The 24,325-nt window shown below is 35.1% G+C and overlaps 1 long non-coding RNA gene across 1 annotated transcript; it reads right to left on the bottom strand.

Moving 5' to 3' along the window:
- Window positions 1–11,247: 11,247 nt before the first annotated feature.
- Window positions 11,248–20,579, bottom strand: LOC133274768 (uncharacterized). The gene is made up of 3 exons (XR_009745248.1): window positions 20,440–20,579; window positions 15,782–15,926; window positions 11,248–11,305 (listed from the first exon to the last, which is right to left on the bottom strand). It is a non-coding gene; the product is annotated as an uncharacterized LOC133274768 (long non-coding RNA).
- Window positions 20,580–24,325: the final 3,746 nt, after the last annotated feature.

The following is a 24,325-nucleotide window of genomic DNA, read 5'->3' as shown; positions in this document are numbered from 1 at the left end:
AGCTGGTTGGTGTTTCTCCTCAAATGTCTGTGGACACAAAAAGCAAGGAAATAAGTTTGCAAGAATATGTCATTTTGCATTGGATGTCTAAAGCAGTCTCAGTCGCAAGGGAACTGCTTGTTTGGGGAAAAGTCCTAAGAAGAGAGTGCTCTGCTTTACAGTCCAGTGGGATGAATGAAGACTTAAGCTCCTTCAAATGCCCACCCCTGCAGATTGTCAAAGTCCATTTCAGATGAGCTGTGGTGTATGAGGCATGCTGCAACTGCTTCCTGTCATGCTGTTTCCCAGTCAGTTTTAGAAGTCAGCCAATATGGTGTGCTATCTGAAATGCTATAGTAATTATGTGTTATTTACAGTAACCAAAATTGGCACATGCATGTCTGAAAGTGCTGGCTAATAACCAGATTTCTTTAGTGTACACTGTAGGTTGCTTCTGAACACCCAGGAGAGTATAGATAGAAAATGTTAACAAGGAAATGTGAGGTCTATTTTGTATTTTTCTAGATGTGACTTTCTGTAGATATATCTAGATATTATCTGCAGACAAATGTGAAAGGCTACAAGGCCACCTGGGATACTTTGGGAAGCCTATAAGCTGGATAGGACATGAAATTGCTAAACACATGCTGTCTGAAAAAGCAGAGGTTGAATATGACCGCAGAGAGAGTCAGTTGATAAGCATCAATATAGAGAACAGAGACTCAAATGTCATCCTTGATTAAGAACTGATCATGAAAGAATTTGGGTGAATATACATATACAGAGAGTTGCTGTCAAAGCCATAGGTCCAGGAAAGACCAATTAAACTAAAGGTTAATTTGTTTAGTGAAGGCCAGGAAGTTCAGATAATTAAAGGTCATAGTGAAAAAGGAGTTTGAGAAACATCAGTGAAAACAGTGGTTGCCCAGTGGCACACGGGATCATGTTCCTTACAGGCTGATGTACCAATGAAAAAATATTTTTACATGGGGGAGGTACACAACAGCTGCCAGCTTTACTGACCATTGAGCAGTGGTAACAGCAGTTGCTGTCTGAAATCAGTTCCAGGTCAAATATTACTGTTTCCTAGTGTTTTCTTCTTTTTCCTTGTGAGCTCTATGTCACCACAAAATCTCATCTCCTGTACGGACACAGTATAAATACCATAACCAATAATAAATACCGTTTTGTGTTCAGATAGAATATCAGATTATTTCTTTCTCTGACAAAGAAACTCCATTTATTTTTTCTGATGCAATCTATGTTCTGGAACATATGTGTTGCTGTTGCAAGCATGACACCATTTTGGTTGTACTTCAGAGGTGTTCACTTTGCCAGCTCTAATGCAGTTTTTAACAGCTTGTCTTTTTGTGACATATTGCAATTATGCCAAACTATGTAATCACTTATTTCACATCGAAGTTTCAAGTTTTTGTATGATATGCAGCCTTGAAACTTAAAATTCCACTACTCAGTAAAGCAATTAACTGCCTTCTGGGGGTGAATTTCACAAGAAAAAAAAAAAATGATTATTCTTGAAAAACATAATTTAATGAACACAGCTCCAGAAATGTTATCTCCATTTCACTGAAGTAGGTGGGAGTCTTGCTACTGACTTCAACTGAGTCAGGCTTTTGCCTCAGGACAAGATGCTTCTCTAGTGAATAATAATGAATGACTAAGAAAGAGTAAGCTGTGGACTGTCTTGCTAAAAACGTCCACTTAAAAGATTATTATATACCTTTTCTTTGCAAGCTCTCAAGCTCATGTGTGTTGAAGTTGCTCTCATGCTTTTGGATGTGGCACGCTGTTAAACAGTCAGAATCCATACTTTTGGTTCATGAAAGTAGTGTGTGGGATTCACAGATATGATTTTTGTATAGCTTGAAAAGAAAAAATTTTACAAAATGAAAATTAAAAAAAAGTAAATGACTCTCAAACTCCTACTCAAAGATAGCCAATTATGAAATAGTTTGCTGCATTTTCCCATGACTGAAGTCAAATCCCTTGAGAATTTTTTTATAAATCTAAAATATCTATGAAGCTTCTAATATTAACAGAATAAAAATGTTTGCCTTTTAGATGATGATGAAATTTAAAACATGCAAGTTTAACAAAAACTACAGAAGTGATTGTATTTCTTCGTAGAATAGTCCAATGCAGGTACAGTTTGTTAATTACCTATCATTCCTCAAGAATTCTTTTTTTTTTTTTCAGGCCTATGAAAGAGCTTGTGAAGAGGTACCAAACTGTGACCCCTCTCTACAATAGGAGTGTTATAAAAGTGAGATTCAGGCACTTGTATCGTATTGAAAGTTTCTAATGATCAGGTTTAGACAGGGACGTAGTTGCCTGATTGCATACTTTGTGTTTACTTTTATTAATTCTGGTTTCTTGGAGACAAATTTTAATAGGTTGAAAATTCAAATTATGTAGATTCGTTGTTTTGCACATACGTCATGAAGTATTATCTTTCATCAGCCTCTTTCTATTGTAAAAATAAAGTGGTCATCCTGCCTAAACTCTGCATTTGTTACCAGTGTAAAATTCAGACATAGCCTGCTATATCCTGTTTCAAAGAATTGTTAGGATAATAAAACTGAGGAAAGTAATTATTTTTAGCATGACACAAAATGAGAGATAAAACTGTTAAAAATATTGAGACAGAAAACTACTAAATTTTGTAGCAAAAATGCATACACTGCATTCACTTTATACATGTTTAATCTTTAAATTCTCTTTTAATTCCAAAATAGATGTTTCAGAAGATTGAGCCCAAAATCTTCACACTTCATGAATTCCAAAGTACTAACAAATATGAATCCTTCAAGGGCTTGTCTTTGAACTTCTGATCCCCTCCAAGGCTTAGTTACTAAATTCAATACACCAAGAGGATGCTTTTCACTCATATGCATATCACCTTGACCCACTGATAAGACTTGGATAGAAGAGCGCAATGTAACTCTTTGCCATTTAAAATAGGCCAGACAAAATGGTGGTCCCAACCTGTATTTATATAAATGCCTAATGACTAGATCAGTACCCAACACAGGACACATCGCTCAACTGCCCTTCTATTTCTAGTGTGAGTCAAATTCTTATACTATTTAAAAAGGAATGAAGGCATAAAATACATTATTTTGTAACCCAGTCAGTAGGAATTTTCCTAGAATGGGACATCTTGGTTCTGGTAACTACTGTTTAGCTTCCTCGTTTTAATTATATCATTCAGTAAAAAAAATAAGAATCAAAACACAATATGCCCACTCAGAGACCATGCAACCACACTCTTTCCTCCTTGCATGTCTTTTCCAGCATCATGAATTTTCCATTTCCTTATAGTGTCACATTTTATAGCCACCCAGTGGCCTATGTCCACCAGGAAGGGTGTAAGGGAATTATCTCCCTGACACCATTTTATACATGGCTGGGAGGTGGAACAGGTTGCTTCTGTCAGACAGGTTCTGAGTGAGAGATATAGCCATGAGACTATCATACAAAGCCTTCAGCTCTGCCAGCCACTTTGTTTTAGAACAGCTACAATAACATTTTACACGCTATTTTACTATTTAAATATACATAGATTTACATGCTATTTTACAGGTTGCCTAAACTATTCTTTTAATATGAGGTCAGTTCAGAGCATGCGTATTGCATGTGGCAGTTGTTGACTAATGTGTGTTGTATCTATCATGAGAAGCTCATGCATCTCACTCTTCTAAGAATAACTAAGGCAAGTACAAGTGCTGCTGCTGGAAGTAGAAATGTCCCACAGCTACATTAGATATATGCAGCAAAGAAGAGCTTGAGATAATCTGTTACAGAATCATAGAATCAAGCAGGTTGGAAAAGACCTTTAAGATCATGAAGTCCAACCATTACCCTAGAACTGCTAAGTCCACCACTAAACCATATCACTGAGGGCCTTATCTACACAGATTTTGAGCACTTCCAGGGATGGTGATCCTACCACCTCCATGGACAGCCTGTTCCAGTGTCTGACCATCCTCTCTGTGAAGAAATATTTTCCTAATATCTAATCTAAACCTCCCCTGGAGCAGCTTGAGGCCAGTACCTCTTGTCCTATCACTTGTTACTTGGCAGAAGAAACCAAATCCACCTTACTACAACCTCCTTTCAGGTAGTTGTAGAGAGCAAGAAGGACACCCCTGAGCCTTCTCTTCTCCAGACCCTCACTTATTCCCCAGACCCTTAACCAGCTTTTTTGCCCTTCTCTGGACCTGCTCCAGCACCTAAATGTCTTTCTAGTAGTGAGAGGCCCAGAACTGAACACAGCATTCAAGGTGCAGGCTCACAACTGCAGAGTACAGGGCTTGGCCCTGCTTGCTAGGTTATTTCTGATATTGATATTGATGATTACCAATATGTGAAATATATATTACATATTGATAATCATCAGGCTGGTAACTGGAAGGAGCAAATGATTTCTCTGCTGCTACAGAGGTAAATTAACTCCCAGCAGCACCTTCTAAGGGTCAGCTGGGCCATAAGAATGGATTACGTCCTTGACAAACAGGCATTACCTATCTTCCTAGTAAGGAAGCAGGTAATGATTGGACCATTATATCCAATTATATATGTATGAGAACCACACAGTGTGCTGAATCCATAACTGGTGGAATTCAAGAGAAAGATGAAATATTTTAACTAAATTAGATCCTCCTAGGCATGAGATAGCCATGCCATATAATCAGCAGTTTCTTGTAAAGATTAATTTTGGGATTACCACAAATCCCATAAGTGTTTATTTTGTTGGTTTTAGTTGGTTTTGGGTTGTTTTCTTTTTCAAACAGCTACATAGTTCTTCGAGGCAGAAAACAAAGGGGTAGCAAGTATTCCAATTTAAGGGAAAAAAAAAAAAAATTGAGAGAAAAGTTTACATTTCATGGTTTCACAAGCCCTTGAGTAAAAATATTTTCAAAATCGCTGCTGAAATCCTTCCTTAAATTTCAGGAAGTTTATATTTCCAACTGAACACGGGAGCCCTCGTCCTCCAGTCTCATTCAAGAAACAGATTCAAAAGGTTACTTCTAAGTAAAAATTCACAGACACATGCCCCAGCATTGTATATAATTTCACTTTTGTGCAATGTTGACTTTATCTGTGAGATAAAGATAACTTAAATAATGGTGTGACACAAACTATAACAAAACTATTCCCATCTGCTCTCCCTGTGGTAGACACTAGACCGTTTCTTCTCCTCCCCTTCATCACTAGTGCAGATTAGATAAAATAGTCTTTGTCTCTGTTGTTGGGTCTGCATGCTGCAATTGGTAGAGCATATGTTTTCTGGCAATCCCTGTTACTCTCTCAGAATCCTGAACTTTAATTCTCTATTTATTTTCCTTTTCAGAGACATCAGAAATCTATATTTGGAGCTTAAACATTATTTTTGGTTACCTGATTATTTTCTTCAGTGTCACTAGTAACAGTCTAGTCTGTATTAGTGTACTTGCAGTGATCGTTAAAACATCTCTGTTGGCTTATCCTTAGGGATGTCTTTTTCTTGTCAGTGTGGGACCTTTATGCTCTTGCTCAGCTGACTTCATTATCAGGTTCATTACAGCTGAAAATACAATAACCTACAATATAGAACCTGTTGTAAAGCTCCTTTCTATATTTTGCTTGGTTTTGAGTTTAGAGGTCTATAATAAATATCATGAAAATTGCTTTATAAGAGTCTCTTACCTGCTGCTGCACTATGTCTGGTACTTTATTCCTTCTTTAGATTTTTATACCAACTTAGGTGGCCTAGTCTGGCCTGCATTGTAAGAGCAGAACACTATCTCTATTATAGGCAATGTTGAGAACTTAGTTCTTTTTACAAAGGTGACTTTTTAACTGCTCTAAAATTCACATGCTATGCTGGATTGCCTTACAGCTTGGTATCCTCATGTGGTTTCCCATTCAAAACTTGAGAACCACATGAATAAAGCAATCTCCTCCCAGCTTGCCCTCCCTCACCGCAACTTTTCACAAGATCAACAGATTATATCAATGTTTTCTTGCACAAAGTAAAGGTCTAGTTGTGTCTCTGATCACACCCAAATCCTTTTAGCTAGGCAACTATCACTCCACAGAGTGGATCTTGCTCACTGTGCCTTTGTGGAAACAAAACTGAAAATTATATTCAAAAAAAGATTCTTGTCCTCAAAACAAACATGAATGTAACACATATAAAAAAGACGTGCACCATGCAGCTAGAAGGCTATCTAACTTACAAATATTGCACAAACTGGGCAGTTCTGAAGAACATGCTACTGTCCTTGATTCTGAACTAACAAGCATGAGTTTAGCTTAGCTTCTTTGCACATTTGGGAAATTAAAGCCTGACTCTGAAAAAGCAATGAAACATTTAAGTTTCTCAGCATTTGCGTGTGCTTAAAAACATTACATATATATATATATGATACATTTTGTGTAATACATAATACATATATATTTATATATAACTGTTATGTATTGGTTGTTATATAATAAAATATATTTATATATTTATTTGTAGAGGGAAGTGAATATCATCCCTCACTATATGTTTCTAATCACCACTTTCTGTTCCTTATAAGAACTGCTGTCCAGAAGTATTTATCCTTCTAGAAATTCAAAGTTTGTCTTCCTTCTGTTCTTGAAAAGCAGGTTGTTTCAGATGCAGAAACCTTAAGAAGAATTAGAAGTCACAGAGGTACATGCAATCTGATAGACTGTCAGGGGAATTGAATGGAAACAGTGTGTAGGAGGGAGATACATGGGTGGTGGGGGAACAAGTTGTTCCAGTAGCATAATTAGGAAAAATATCAGCAAATATTAACTATTTATTTCAAGCTATATACCTGATAGAATCTGTGACCATGAGACTCTCAAGTAAGATGCTGCCTGAGATGCATGAAAAAGTAGAAATTTTTAATGTGTTCATGGATTTTACAACGGTAATGGCTTAATGAGACGGATAGAAGGATGCTTTACTTACTGTAAACATCCTTCAATAAAACTGAAAACTTCGGACTTGTAGGTGTGTTTTTTCCATTTACCTTACCTATAGATGACCATAATGCTACTGAAAAGACAGCAAGAATTTCACAGTCACACAAGAGCCTTTGTGTCGCCTTCAGCAGTAGCATTCTACCTGCAAGCCTATTTATGATTATAGGTATGTAAGATATCACTGAATCTCAAGAAAACAAACATTAAAATCTAACCAGAAACTAAAAGAAAAAATATAAAATCTGTACTAATTCAGTTGGCAGATAAACAAAAAAATATTCCTAGCAAACTTTTTTGCTTTTTCGTGATGTCAGGTTCAGCAACTCAGAACTTTAACTTGCAGGAAGTGAAAGGAAGGCATTTGATAATTATAATTTTGAAAACTATAATTAAAATACACATCCATGCATTTTGAGTTCTACCTTCTAAGAATCATAGAATCATAGAATAGTTAGGGTTGGAAAGGACTTTAAGATCATCTAGTTCCAATGCCCCTGCCATGGGCAGGGACACCTCACACCAAACTACGTCACCCAAGGCTCTGTCCAGCCTGGCCTTCAACACCGTCAGGGATGGATCATTCACAGCTTTCTTGGGCAACCCATTCCAGTGCCTCACCACCCTCACAGTAAAGAACTTCTTCCTTATATCCAATCTAAACTTCCCCTGTTTAAGTTTTAACCCATTACCCCTTGTCCTATCACTACAGTCCCTAATGAAGAGTCCCTCCCCAGCATTCCTATAGGCCCCCTTCAGATACTGGAAGGCTGCTATGAGGTCTCCACGCAGCCTTCTCTTCTCCAGGCTGAACAGCCACAACTTTCTCAGCCTGTCTTCGTATGGGAGGTGCTCCAGCCTCCTGATCATCGTCATGGCCCTCCTCTGGACCTGTTCCAACAGTTCCATGTCCTTTTTATGTTGAGGACACCAGAACTGCACACAATACTCCAAGTGAGGTCTCACGAGAGTAGAGTAGAGGGGCAGGATCACCTCCTTCAACCGGCTGGTCACGCTTTTTTTGATGCAGCCCAGGATATGGCTGGTTTTCTGGGCTGTGAGTGGACACTGAAGCCAGCTCATGTTCACTTCCTCATCAACCAACACCCCCAAGTCCTTCTCCGCAGGGCTGTTCTGAATCTCTTCTCTGACCAACCTGTAGCTGTGCCTGGGATTGTTCCGACCCAGGTGTAGGACTTTGTACTTGTCATGGTTAAACTTCATGAGGTTGGCATCAGCCCACCTCACAAGCTTGTCAAGGTCCCTCTGGATGGCATTCCTTCCCTCCAGGGCATCACACAGCTTGGTGTCATCGGCAATCTTCCTGAGGGCGCACTCAATCCCACTGTCCATGTCGCCAAAAAAGATGTTGAATAAGACCAGTCCCAAAAGCAATCCCTGAGAAACACCACTTGTTACTGGTCTCCAGCTGGACATTGAGCCATTGACCACAACTCTTTGTGTGAGGCCATCCAGACAGTTCTTTATTCACCGAGTGGTCCATCCATCAAATTGATGTCTCTCCAATTTAGAGACAAGGATGTCATGCGGGACAGTGTTGAATGGTTTTTTTAACTGCCCAGAATATATATATTCTTCATTTCCCTCTTAACTGTACTGAAATTAAGTTTCATCTGCCCAGCAGTTAATCAAGAAGAACTCTACTTGACACATCTTTCTCATTTAGAGGTTGATGCCACCTAACAGAGTAGTTACACTTCCTCACTGTTATACTGCCAAATCATTCTTCTGTGAGTTGACAGCCTTCAGGGTAGGAAGACCTGGAGACACAAACTGGACATTTCAGTAGTGAAATATGGTATATGAATTCCCTTTCTTTTATTCAGTCCTTTTCATCATAAGAACATCTGAGAACACGATATATCCTCAAATGTAGCCAACAACAGTAAAGTTGTTTACTGTTCAGTATAGCTCTATCAGCTATACAGTATAGTGAAATATCTTACTGCTTCCACTTCTACAATAGTATCAGAATTAACAGTATTTCTTTACTTACAAAAATAAATATTTTCTATGTTTTTGAAAATTCTGTTCAGTAATGTGGAATAATATATTATAGAGATACTTATCTTTAATTGCATGTAAATACAGATTATTTTTTATCTTGCCCTAAAAATGTTTTTTGCTCCTCTCTGTTTCAATAATTTGTTAAATTATGCTACTTTTAAATTGCTAGGAAATATTGCAGATTGAAAGTAAAACTATGAAATGTTGTTGATAAACTGTTTACTGGATACATTTATATGACATATGTTTTGGGCAACAACCAAACCGCACTTATTTTAGCGGGACAGAGGGAAAATAATTGAAGAAAGAGTCAAATAGTAAATGAATATAATTAAAAGGAGAAAGGGAAAATCAGAGACATCAGGTATATTAGATAAGGAAGGGAGGGAGGGAGGGAGGGAGGGAGGGAGGGAGGGAATAAAGGAGGAAGGGAGAAAGAAGAGAGGGAAGGAAAAAGATTTTTGCACTTAAAGTACCACATTTTCCTAGCAAGTTCAGAAGATCCTTGAAATCAGTAACTTGTTCTACTTTGTGTCTTTGTACAGGAAAATTAGTCACTTGAAGAACAATCCCAGGTGACCTACTGCCTCTGACTATGGCAATGCAAGATCACAGGCTGCACATACTTTGAGTCAGAGCAATCTCGAAGCAGCCTCTGAATTTTTTTCTGTCTTACTATGAAAGGTAACCAGTTCCTACTGCCTCAGGTACATGGACTATACCACTGTAGACCATACTAAAACTGTATTACTGGTATCTTATTTCAATTTGAGTAAGACCCAGTCTTATGAAGACTGAATGCTAGTTGTACTATGCAAAGCATCTTAATCTTATGTCAAAGCATGTGTAAATTAATAGAAGCTAAATGAGCTCAGCATTTTACAGATGGTGCATAATCAGTGCTGAACCTCTGTCTGCTTCTCTGTCTTGCAAAAAAATGATATTAGACTTTGACCTATTCAGAGAGTGTTCTGACTCAATTCCTTAATACATGCAGAATAGTTTTTTAAAAAAAGTGCTGATAAAAAGTATGACACGTGTGCAAATTTTATAAAATATAATTTCAGGAGGTAAGTGAAACCTGCTAGAACCTCATGTTTCATAATTTTAAAATGTGAAAGTACCCACCAACAATTCACTGCAAGTAAAGCTTTTTGTTGCCAGGACCATTGCATTTTGAAAATAAAACATCATGTGTATAACGATTTATCTACAACTATCTTACTGTTTCATCTCAGTCTTGTAATACTAGCTACTGAGTCACAGCCTGAAAGAAGCAAATAAGGAATGATGGACTTATGAGTGTGGCAAGAAAGAGCTTTCTACAGAGTATCACCAAGTTTTTCTTCTCACTTCAGTCCTTGTTATGATTAAAGGTTACTGCGCCTTGATAGCTAGAGTACATAAAACCTATTCAAATCACTATTGTAAATATGCTTCTGTGCAACCTGCTCCCTCAGAATGCTTGACTCCTAATTATGTGCTAAAATAAGAGGTAGAATTGCAGAAATTGTATAGAAGAAAATGATCCCATCTACTTCACAATAGGCCAAACTGAAGAATTCAAAGTGGTCCCTAAATCATGGCCAAATGCTCACTAAGAAATTTCTTCATAAACAATTTTTTTTTTCCTGAGGAGCAGCAACTCTCAGTTATTTATACAATTTCCATTAAGCCATTTTTTTTGCCTTTTCAAAAGGTACAAAAGGAGTTTTAATCCAAACATCATGGCTGCTATAAAAAAAAAACCAACATATAAGAGTCAGCTATTTCAAGATGATTATGAGATTAAGTAAAAGAATTTTCAGTGGCTTTGAATGGAAAGCTAAGACAACGAAATTGCTTATGTTTCCAGTGATGTCTGGTTTCTGCCTCTCGTTAGCATTACTTAGTGAAGTAGTAGTTTCATCACCTTAAAATCAAATACAGACTTTTCCTCCACTGTACTACATATGGTAATTACACGCTATCAATATGCATACTCTGGGAAAGCAAATATATTTGTCCATATTACTTATTTATTCAAATAAGCATAACCTTATCCCATGTTATTCCCAAATATTTTAGCTTCATTTTTCAAGAACATTAAGATCAATTTGTGCTTTAAGAACTTTGTTGTGTTCACTACGCAGCAATAGGACTGATATAAGGTTATATGAAATATTTTTATATGTGCACACACCCAACTATGAAAAGTTTCTAGAAGGCTAATAAAGAGGGGAAACCAGCCTTTAATTTCTTACCTAGTTTAGGAAGGGCTTTTGTGTCTGTTTGTTTTCTTACAAAGGATGAAGTAAATCTGCAGGGAAAAATGTGACACCAGTTAGGGAAAACAAAGGGGAACTATAATGGAAGAGAAAATATAAATGAACGCATTTTTTTCTTCACATTATTCCCTATTAATTATACTTTTACATAAAGAAAAGAAAACTGAAAAATGTAAATTTTAAAATTAAAATAATATTTCAAATATTTTTATATTTTAATTCTCTCACATATTTTTTCCACAAAGGACAGCATTTTTATTTTCTCTTTTTTTTTTCAAAAAAAATCAGTTACCTAATTTTTTAATGCAAAATCATAAATAAATTTTATTTGAATACTGCTTTCAAGAGATCTATAATGTTACTCAAGTTGTAATATAGTCCATAGATAAATATTTTCTTCAGGTTGTTTTTGGTTGCGTAGGTTATATTTTCAGCTTATCTCTGGTGATGTTTTAAAAGTTACATATATTATACGTAAAAAAAATGTTATGTCTTCCAAGGCACAGTTTCTACCTATGGGCTCCAGTCACACAAGCTATCAAAATCACAAAGTGTGCTCTGAATTTTCTCCTTAGGGCAGATATAATACAGATAAACACCTAACCTAGTCTTAGTAAAATGATTTTCATGGTCCTATATTACAATTCCTTTCTTAAAACATAAGCATTTAAAAATAGTTGCAAATTTTCCAAGTAGCTCCTAGAAGTGGAAGTTATCAGATCCTTCCAATCTGACAATTTTACGGAGAAGTATTCTTTACTATCAAATTCTTGCCACTCTACTGATTGTTTGCTAGTTTCTGATTAAATGTTTTTCACAGGTTCCCTCCTACAAACTGATCCTTCAAGATAAAGAGGTATTATGAGACAAAATTTTAAAGAACTGCAATCAGGATTTTCAATTAAAAACAAAATATTCCTATTATTAATAGAATCATTCAATTTATAATACACAAAGGGTCTTCTGAAAGATAAACTGAATTATTTATTTTGCTTGTGGATTTATTTTTCTTACCAGTCACATGTATTGTAATATTGCCACAATTTTGCGGTTACAAAATCTGACAGCTAATTCTAAAAAGAGATGTTCAAATACTCAAAAAACATAAACAAACAAACTTCAGATTTTTTCAAGTTTTTGTTTCATGCATTTCATGGACATCAAGTCCAGAAACAGAGGTAAAACCGTATCGTTTACAGTAAACTTTACTGCTCAAATTTTGAATTTTATATATAAAGTTATGGGACAAATATAAAATGTTTTTATATTGTAAAAACAGAATTCAGAAACAAATATCATCTGTTCACAAGCAAGGAACAAAAAAAAAATATATATATAAGACCCAGATTGTCAGATAAGCTGTTTCTATGAGCTATTCACCCCTCTCTGTTTCCTACAGTATCACAACACGAGCAGTATTCCTTAGGATACAGCATGAAATCTGCCACACAAGCCAGTAAAAGTGTTTTTTCAATTCTTCTTAATATAAATTCAGGAAGTATGTAAATATATTTTAAATTTTAATTCTTCAACAATGTGCATTCATTATCAGATTATAGATCAAATCTTTTTTTTTTTTTTGGTACTGAATTTAAAGGTATGACAAAACCTCCTGGGTATCTTTCTCACTCCATTTCTGAGCATAGTTTCCATTAAGATTAATGGCTGTTTTGTATCTAATGGGAATATATATCTTAAGAAAGAATCTGATGTAGAAGCAGAAATTTTAGTGAAAATGATGAACAATAAAGGTCATATTACAATAATTGTTGAATGAGAAATTTAACAAGTTTCTATGAAGGAAATGTTCCTTTCTTTAAACAAAAAGGCCATATGTTGACACTAATCACACTGAATAGATCTGCTCAAGCTGATATTCCAAAGATTCCATTGGGGACCATTTTCCAGACTAAGACTGGGACTCCTTCACTTACTCAGTATAGACTTAACTGTATTATTCTCAGCTGTTCAGTGAGGCTGTCACTCCTCAAGGTCGGATAGATGAGTAGGCATAGAAATTTCCAAGGGCTAAGACCTAAAACACCAGCTTACCATGAAAAATTGTTACAGAAGCTGGCTAAATGATAGTGATATGAACCACAAATATAGAACACAAAGATAGAAATCAGTTTTAGGTTTTAATGGTTCTTAAATTACAAGACAAATTTCATCTATGCTATCTGTGCCTACATGTATGTCAGAGTAGTATCCTCCTGGGTTTTGTCATTGACATACGAACACTGTAAGGATTCATTTGGCTGATTTGCCTTCAAAACGAAAGCCTGATAAGGCACCATCAATTCAGATGCAGTACTGAGCATAAGTAAGGTCTAATTCAGGCCCTACATGTCATAATTAATTATAAAATGTACAAGATTGAGAAATAGAAAGTATAAAATGTACAAGATTGAGAAATAGAAAGTATATTCTAAATATTTTAATTTCCTGAAGTTAGAACTTTTCCTGTGTTCAGCCTTACTTTTAAATCGTGAAGGCATTTCTTCAGTGTGTATACATTTATGCTAATCATATACTACAGCCATGGGTTCCTCTATCAATATGAAATGTTTTGTACTTGCTGTTTTTGTGCATCTTGTATTGTTATGTGCAATATACAAAATAATGTGTCTAACTATGCCATTTATGCTTTTGAAAGAAAAAGCAAATTACTTACTGAAGAGAATGGCATTTGCATGCATGTGTGTCAGCTTTCAAGCCATTTCCCTCTACAAAATATTGCTTTCTACACTTAGAAAATGCATCCATCCATCAGTTACAAACCATTTCAAAGCACTTTATGAATCTACAGAGCAAAATGTACTTATCTTACATTGGCAGTGTCCCAGCTGTTACAAAATTGCTATTGTCCTAATACTTACAAGGCAATTTTAGCATCAGTTAATAATTTTACAGGATAGATAACTTCTAAAGCATTATAAAATGACAGACATTAAACAATAGCAACTTAGCATTTTTTGAAACAGTTCATGACAGCTTAAAAACTAAAGTGATTTTAATGTATAGTCTATGCAGTTTTAGTTTCTCATTGACAATTCCTTTAGAAGATAAAAATGTGAAAAATCCTTTTAAATAGTCTATGAAAGAATAAAACAAATTTATCTTTAAAAGATATTCAGTAAAAATCTCAATTAGGAATAATGTCTAAAATCTTCATGTAGAGATAGAAGGTGACAAGAATTAGAATTTATTTAGGCAGGAAAAAAAATGATGGTATCATTTAATGGTAGGGTACCACAAAATAAAAAAGGCATATCTATTCATTAAATCTAATACAAAAAGGAAAATACAGTGAACAGCATTTTATATAAATCAGTAGGCATTATTTCTTCTCTAAAACTGTTCTATATCAATCTTAGTTTAAGAGCTTCAGTTAAAGGAAAATTCTAGTTAAATTGTTACCTTTAATATTGTTTAAGTAGCCATTGCAGCCAAATGTTCACTTTTTGGTTAGACATTTATAATTTACCTGCTGTACAGTACAATCTCTGATAGCAAAAGATTTGATGATGTGTAAAGAGTAAACTGTTCTAAACAAATTAAATTAATTGATATTTGAGGTTTTACTTTGGTAATAACTCAAAAGAACCTTTTCAGTGAAACTAATGTACATCACAGTGGCCTTTTTTGTCAATGTACTTATTAAGTTAAGTTAAACTGATTGTACCACTTGCTGTCATACAGCACAGGTAATTGACCACCTCATCAAACCATAGCAAAAGGAATCCCTTAGTGCCTAATTACTACATTCTTATGTACCATTGAACACATTAAAGAAATATTAATGTATTGTACTCTATACATCATTACCCAATAATGTTAGAAGGTCCTTGTATTGGAGAAAGGAGTTCTGATTGCAGTACAGCAATTTTCAAAATTCTGTCCATTTAACTTTCAAAACACATAGTATCTTGAAGAATTGTTCAAACAGTTATCCAAAGTGAAAATTTCAAACCATATTGTAGTTCTGCTTTACCCAAATACCATGAATGTTAGAAATTTGGGAAGTCTGCAAAGTGAAGTATAGAACAAATCTCTTAGGGCTCACGAAAGCAAATGGTTGAAGTGGTGATCCCAAACAAAAGGCAAATAGGTAATTCCTGACATGCTGCTACTCATTTATCCTCAGATGTTTTACCTAATGTTTAAAACTTCATGCATAAAACCTATAGAAGTGTGTCTAAGTGTGATGAGAGAGGTAGTGGGGTTCTCTTTTCAGAGAATTCAAGTAGGTGCAGCTGCCGTACATACCCAAATTAGACAAGGCTTTTTCTTTCAAAGTCTTGCTTACTTATATGAGCGAGTATACCCTTGCTGGTTTACTCCCACAAATAGGTCTGCAGGGACAAATATGCAACTGAGCACAGGCAGAAGTACTAAATCGTACTGAAGTGGGCTGAAAGCAAGGATCTTCAAAAAAGGTTTTGCCTGTATGAGGGACAGTTTTTCAATAAGCATTTTTGTGAAAGATTACATTATTATGTCATCACCCGAATTCCTTGATAGTGCCTCACTTTAAATGAATCTCTTCCTTTGAAGCAGCAGACTCATGTCATGAATTCTGGCAAGACTGCACTTAGGGCTACATCTCATCTTTGCAATTGTCAGGAGACTAAGACCTTACAGACTGCAGCTCTGGAAGGAAAAAAAGCATGTAACAGCAGTCTAAAACCTTCTTTTTCTGTTTCATGCAGAGGTTCTTGCAACCCAGCTATGACCTTAATGTCATGTAAGACTTCTAAAAACAACTGGTTTAGATGGGTGTTCATAGAGGTATAACCTCATTATGAACAAAAATAAGGCACAAATGCAATATCAATTTATTCTTTTCCAAATTACTGCAGATTGTATCATCATTCAGTGACGTCACATAGTGGTAAATGAAAACAGGTAGGTTCACATTCTGGTTCATGTGAGAGGAAGGTAAAATCTGATTGTCTAAATTTTAAAATAATTCTGTACACTGCAATGACAATAACCAAAAGTCAGCCTATGGAAATTTTTAGAAATAATCACTTTCTGCCCAATCATTCTCTATCAATGTGTAGGTACCAGTACTTTGAGTTATTGCCAAAGACTGTCATTTCTGGATTCATAACCATTTGTTAAAATACAGGGGACATAAGAAGCATCAGCAAGTACTTGCAAACTGCCTTCACCCCAGCTGCCCTGACATTCCTCAATCTGAACCTTAAAGTCACCAGAAAAAAAACTGAGAGTCCGCAAGACTTCAAATAGTTCATCCTCTCCAGATCTCTTAAAAAGCACAAGAAAACCTTTCAAGGATAAGGTACTTCACAAAAGCACCCTTCTACTCTCTATCACAGCTTTCTCTAGATAGAGCAGCCTGTGTTGCTTCAGAGAAGACCTAATTCCTTCAGACACCTACTTCATTCTGTACAATGAGTTTCTAAGAGCATTTTAGACTTATTGTGCTGAATCTGCTCTGACTGTAGAAACCATATTTTAACTTTTCCTACCTGAATACATTTTCAAAGCAGGTAAGTTAAGCTTTATTTTTCCCTACAAAAGATAACAACTAAAAAATTAGACTTCCTTATCTTTTTTTTCTCCCAAATTTCAACTATTTCTATAACAGCGTCTACATTAATAATTAGCATTTGACTCATGTCTTCAGGTAACCTTCAAGATGCATTACTCACCCATAGCCTGGCAATTTCTGCTTTTCCATCATAGAATATTTATTCTGTCCTGCATATATGTTATATCACAACATCTATTCTTGGCAGAAAGCATCAACAGTTAATTGATCCATACTTAGTATCTCACACAGAAACAGTGACATTTTGAAAATGTAAATTGTAGAGAAAAGGTGTTGATAAAATATATTCTAGAAATAGCAAACAAATTCATGCATGCTCCAGCCAACCATTTCAAGCTCCTGAGACTGACTGCTTCATAGAAGCAGAACCTTTGTGGGAATGTCTTTTAATATTCTTTCATAATGAGAAAGAATGAATCCTTCTTGCGATAAGCACAGAATGCGTTAGATTGCTACTAGTTTATTGTATTGACAGCATTTCAAGCAAAAGAGGTGTTTACATTATCTCTTCCCTGCAAAAAATTAACAACTGTTTGAACGCTACCATGAGAAATAGCCACTCATGAAGTCATGAGGCAGGCAGGTAAAGGCAAATCATGGAAATCAGAATTACACAGCCATCACGGGGGAAATGGAGTAACTTGGGTGAGGCAATATTTTCAGTTAAAAATTCTAAATGAGAAGAGCAGTTGAAATGCATATGCTAGCCTCTTGGACTCTATTGGTACATAGCTTCCATAGTTACAAAGATCAGAAATCTAATCTTTAAACAAAAATCTACATACTATGAAAAAACAGGAGAATTGATATGCATTCATATGTTGATAAGTACATGCATATATTTGAAATGACAAATATTTTCTAATACTTAATGTGCTTTAAATGTTCAGATTGTCTTTAGGCTTTTTGAGGTTTTATACATTTATGTGTAAATTAACATCTCTTACAAAATATTTTGTAAACATCTATATATATTTTAATAGTTGTTTTGAGTAAAGTACATAACTTAAAATTCAGAGTAGTTGGGATAGTAGAAAACAAAAATTCAAAAAACCTGTATTGATAGTTTGAACTGTTAGCTTCTTTAAAATGTTTTCCCTTTAGTGTTAACAATTAAGGGTATTATGAGGATAACTTAAGTTATATACCAAAAATAAAATTTTCTTCCTGACTGAAGTTTTCTCATAAAAGATAGTACCTCGATTTCTATAAATAAGAATGCTGCATTTTACTGAAGGACATTTACTGTCAATTCTTTTCACGGATTCACTCATTGTATACCATACAAACTGAATAGTTCCTGGAGCAAAATTGTATTCAAGTAAATAAATCTTAGCCAGCCACACTCTATTAATTCCAGAAGTGAAGGCAGTTTGTGTGTTTAACTACTTTATTCTGGTTGTATGTTACGATGCTATATTTCTTTGTTTAGGTTTTAGTCAGCTTGTTTCTTTTATTATATTTGTGTAAAAGAAACTTGTAGCAGACACAATATCCTAAATATGGGGTTCTATTCGCAATTCTAAATATGGGGATTCTATTCTAAATATGGTGATCCTATCCTATTCTATTCTATGGGATTCTATTCACAATTCTAAATACGGGGATTTTTCCATTATTTTACTTTACTTATGCTACTCCTTCATGCTTCCAAAATAACTTTAAAGTGATTTCAGTTTAACAAGAATAAAAACTGTAACATTCAATATAAAAAAAAAAAATCCCAAGCCATGTTACTATTGTGTCACAAGATATTGGGGAAGTTCCTTTGTATGTTGCCCATGAGTTGATGATGTGTTTATCATTTTTCCTGTGCAATAAATGCATTTTGATGCTGGGTTTATAGGACCTTCTTAATTTTGTTTATTTGATGACCTTTTGGCTTTTTCTTCAAGGCCAATGTCATTGTGAAGCTTTCAACAGGTAAATTCTATAAGTAAAAATAGATAGACATTTCCACATCTCATTCTCCTAAGACTAAATAGTCAGAAATTTACAAAAAGTTGTAACTGCACTTACCACAGTTCAAAATGTATCCTGCTAGACCTCGGCTTACCATGACAAGACTGAAAAACTATGGTTTTCTGTATAATTTTGTTTTAAATTAGGATTGCCAGACAAAAGATTAAAAATCAAAATATTTTGTTTTCATAATCTCCTGATGATCTGGTTGCCAAAGACAAGTGCCCTTTCATGGGCAGGGGCACCTTCTGCTAGACCAGGTTGCTCAAAGCTCCATCCAAAATGGCTTTGAACATTTCCAGGGATGGGGCAGCCACCTGAGTAATCCACATGATTCATCATAGACAAGGCAGAAGGGCTTAAAGCCCACCTACAATGATCTGTTGTGTTTTGGGATTTTGTTTTGGGGGGTTTTGGTTGGTTGGTTGGTTGGTTTTGGGGTTTGGTTGAGTTTGGGTTTTTTTATTTTCTGCATATGTCCTTTTAATTACAATGCTAGTTTCAAACTCAGGAAACAAGATTACCTGCAACTGGTAAACTTTTCTGCTTGAAGGTACAGTGAACTTCAAACATACAATGAATTGTGCATGTACCATGTCAGATGATCAAAAAGAGTCTAATGGCTTGTACTACAGCTAGATGGTGTCTAAGACCTGGAAGTCCTTATAAATTAGACAGTTATCAAAAGTCTCCTCAGGGGCAAAAAGAATACAAGTTCTCTCATAGAAAAACTGTAAGTTGAAAGGAAGTATAAAATCCCTACCATTAGAGGTAATCAACACCAGTGCTGCAGATCATAACTTCTGTTTTCCATGGCCAAAGCTAATTATTTGGACACTGGAATATTAGTACCGTGGGATTTTTCCCATTCAGTCAACAACAACAAACAAAAAACCCAAACAAACAAACCAACAAAAAACTTACAACCCAACATTTTAAAACTTGGTTTTCCAAATGCAGTATTATTTCTTTTACGCATTTGCATAAACAAAAACAGAAAAAGAGATGAAGAATACAAACACACAAAAAAATGTTGTTTCAAGCTAAAATAGTTATTTGTTTTTTAAAAAAAAAAAGATCCTCCTTATGATGAACATATTCACTCTTTGGAGAAAGAGAATACAAAGATGGATCTGAGTTTTATACAATAAAGACTATGGTCTTATCTTGTTTGCCAACAGAGTGTAAATCTAGATGACTGACTTAAAAAAAAGTATAGGCTTCTGCTGGATAACTCTAAAGCTATCTAGAAATCCATTTCTTGAAGATTTCCTAAATTGGACAAAGACTACTCCTTTTATGGATGTCTTACCATCAAAGATGAACTTATGACCCTTCATCAGTACAAACTGGAGAAACTGAGAATTTTGAACCATGTGTGAATTCAGCATCTCAAATTTTGGAGCTCACAACAATTTGCACATTCAATAAATAAAATCTTTTTATTTTTTTTTTTTTGGTGTTGGATTTGGGGATTTTTTTGGTTGTTTTGGGCTTTTTTCTTTTTTTGCTTGGTTTGTTTTTTGGGGGGAGGGGTTTCTTGATGTTTTTTGTTTGCGGTTTTTTTTTTGTCATTTTTGTTTTGTTGGGCTTTTTTGGTTTGGGGTTTTTTCTCTTGCACACTTAAAGAAAATCTATTGTTCTTTCACTTTGGAACTGAACAAACTTCCTTCCCATATTTGCAAGAATGCTTGATTGCAATATCCTGTCCATGACATTCACATTCTCCTTTATGAAAGAAATGGTGCATGGTTGTACCATTTACTCACAAAGTCTTGAGGATGGCAATCCACTTGGATCTGTAAAACTGGGTAAGGAACTTGTCTGCCTACAGAAAAGAACGAAGTTATCTGTATATTTGCTGGCCTTGTAGACATACAATGGTAGACAGAACCCCTAAATTAGGATCACTGAGAGGATACCTTTAGTCAGGAGCATCTGCAGTGATATAGTTCCAAGAATCAAACTGTCAAAGACAAAAAGTCCACTTGTGAACTCAAACCTCATTTGCATTCTATGGGTTGTCTTCAAGTCTACTGCAAAAGAACCAACCCAATTCACTCGGAAGTGCAGTATGAGTGGTAATACTGCTATAAAAATTCTTATAGAAAAGTATGCTTCAAGGTTTCTTTGCCCAGGACAAAAAGAAAAAAAAAAAAGTACCCCCCCCCCAAAAAAAAACCCACACAAGCAATCAAAAACAAACAAACAAGAAACATTCTGCTTAGCTTTTATTATATCTAAACCTCTAAACCAGATTCAAAACAATAAAGCAATGTTATACCAGTAGACAAGCAGTCTAAAAAGTAATGAATTGCACAGATTTCAGCTTGTAAAAAGTGCTAGGAAACATGTAATCTTAGGCCCATGTTTTATGGTGAATGCCCTTTTCTTTTGAGGAAATTAATTAATTTTTTTTTAATAAATTAAAAAACAACAAACAAGCAAGCAAGAAACACAAGCCATTCATTGGGGCCAACAAAAAAGACTCAACTGCCTGATAATGAACATCAAGAAACATAAAGACTTTTTAAAATGTGTCCTGAAAATGGTTGGGGTTTTTGTTGGTTTTATATGTTTGTAAAGGATCATGTTTTATATTTATATGTTTATAACTGACTTTTGGGTTTTTTTCATTTTAAAAATAAATTACCAAAAAAATGCAAAGGAGGAGGAAAGAAACCCTCTTCTAGTAGTATTTATTTTCTATATCCACATAATCTCACCTTCCATGTTGACCAACTCAGTTTACCCAAAACCCATTCTTTCTACAGGAAACAGGCTGTACAGAAAGGCACTCATGTTCTCTACAGACAGCACAGAAAACACTGCCGGTCAATACTATGCAATATATAGCAGATAATTATGAGTTGAGCGTCCAGATTATAATCAGTTTGACAAATGTCCACAAGCGTCTTCAGTCTATTTTATATTTTCACTAAGACAAGGCAATCATACAACCAGACAATTCCATCAGGGAAGCTTGTTAGCTGCTTAGTCTGTTAAACCCTGGTTGCCATAGCATCTAGAGTTGAAAAAGCTGCAGATTGGCATGAAAAAGCATGTCGACAATTGCCCTGTCACAGCATGCAAGCCAGGTCTGCTCAAAGGCAGCACACTACAAGTTTTCTTTCCCAGTTTGCACTACCCCATGCTGTTTAATAATATCCATTTACTGGTATTGGGATTGATCTAGTGCAGTGTAAAATCCGCATCTACTGAGATTTTGCTTTTTCACGTGGGGGAGATTCTTTATCAAATAGGCACAGAACAATTAATTTATGAAAGAAGTAAGTATTCTAAAATTGTAGGAGGCATATCTGATTTAATAGAGAAAAACAATCCAAACTTTTAATGATCAGACCTTTAGCATGCTAATGTCTTCCACAACATTAAAAAAAAATGAATGCATTGTTCAGAGGTTTTCAAATAGTTTTGTTGCTGAAAGCTAGCTTTATCAAACATTGTAATACACTGTGTTGCATTTGGATTTTTTGCCATCAGAAAAATCTTAACATTTATTATGGCTATACTTTCTTTTTAATAGTATTCTTTGTATAATTAAACAACTTGTGTGCTACTAATTAAAGAGAATTCCATTCATAATTAACTTATTATAGTCAAATACGAATTAGTGTAAGTAACCAAACAGCAAAATTTTTTTTCAGGCTAAACATATTGTGCAATTTTAATAGAAAAAGTTAGCATTATTGGTAACTTTGAGGAACCTGTTCCTTTAAAATGCGTAGTTTGGGAGCACATTCATGTTTCATCTTAAATATGGAAAACTACACAATTAAAAAGTTCATTAGTCATCTTCATCAAAGTTTTAGAGTTACAAAAAAAAAAAGAAAAGGGAAATAGCGTGTAAGTATTGGGCTTTACACAAGTGTTTCCTATCAAAAGTTTACACTTGGTTTATTCACTTTCCCTTCCATTATCGCCTTCTAATTTGTTCTGTCACTTCATTTTACTTTTCCTTCAATGCCACAACTGAAGAAAATCTTGAAAACTACATACCCAGGAGCACAATTAAACTGGCAAACCCAAGAGGATTCTGGCATGGATCTTTTCCCACATTTTCCAATAGTATTGTTTCACATTTTAATCTATCAATACCATCTAGACATGTTTTACTACAGCTCTCACTGTCAGTTATTTTACCCTATTAATTACAGGTCTAGACACAGAGTTAGAGAAAACATGTGAGAAGTTAAATCTTGGTAAAATTAGCAATCTATTAGAGTGTTCATGAGCTGTAAATCTTTTCAAATGTGATTTTCTAGTGCATGGTTATGATCCCAGTGACAGAAAAAAACACTAAAACTTTTTTTAAAAATTTTGTTGAAATTTTTACTCTGAGCTGCCATATGAATTGGGAAAACAAAACATCTTCAAATAAGAATACATTTTAACATCATTTTTATTGTGCTGCGTAGTTATGTCTATCATATTTGTATTTTCTTTGAAATTTCTTCGAATTTTCTTCATCCTTTTACTAAGTTTGCAACTTAACTGTAGTTATAAATATGAAATTTGACAGAATTTTTGACACAGACAGAGTTAAGAGAACACTATTTTTTCATTTAAATCTGTATTTGTGTTTATTTATATTTTGGGGTTTTTTTTAATATCGAGACTATTTCTATATATGTTTTATTTGGAATTTTTAAGTTTCTTAATGGAGTGCTGAATCTACAGCTCCCCAGCTGATACCAAAGACCACAAGATGCTATCAGTCAGAAAAACTAGCTGCACCTTATTAGCTTTATGACTAATTAAATTTTTTTACTATTAAAGCCATTATGCATTTACCTGCCGCAAATCAAAACAAAACTTATGTTTTTTGGTGCAGAGCCTCTTAGAAAAACAGACTTTTTTTTTTTAAGACTGGCTAAGCAATAAAATTATCAGCTAAATGAAGGATGTAGTCCATCATATAAATAAATCAACCACAGAATGTAGCTTAGTGCACAGGTAAACTTTTCTGGCACTTCACTTTCCCCTGTTTTGATTACGCTTCTCTGAATTAAAATAAAGAATCGCAGATTATGTTGCAACTATAAAAACATTGTTCTTTGGGAAATCCTCAGATGAAAGTAGTATGCGTCTGTGAGGAACGTTTTCACATTAGAGTTCAGAAGAATGGCCCAAGTATTTTCTTCTACTGATTTTTGAGTGAGTACACAAACATGCATCATTCTGCATATAAGGAGGTGAGCACATTTAGAAAAAGCCCCTGAATGCACCAGAGCTTTGCTTTGCTCTGATAGTGACTCTCACTGTGGACCCTATGAGGAGTGGCTAGTGGGAGGTAGATTGTGTGAGAAAAAGGTAGGTGCAGTTGGTAGCATGCTAACACTGATGCCCCACACAACTTTGGGAGTCTCTGCCCATGATGTTGCACGATGACAGCGCACTGTTACATTGAGGTGAATATGACTGAAAGGCTCCAGGCTGCCAGTCAGAAAAATCAAGGAGTAGCCCAGCAATGTTCCTTCACCAGTGT

Source organism: Pezoporus flaviventris, unplaced genomic scaffold (genome assembly GCF_033815535.1).
Source record: "Pezoporus flaviventris isolate CSIRO_AGI_PZ_B2104156 unplaced genomic scaffold, CSIRO_AGI_Pfla_v1 ptg000036l, whole genome shotgun sequence".
Taxonomy (NCBI): domain Eukaryota; kingdom Metazoa; phylum Chordata; class Aves; order Psittaciformes; family Psittacidae; genus Pezoporus; species Pezoporus flaviventris.
The sequence above is the reverse complement of the archived record's forward strand: the minus strand, read 5'-3'. Positions and strand labels throughout refer to the sequence as shown.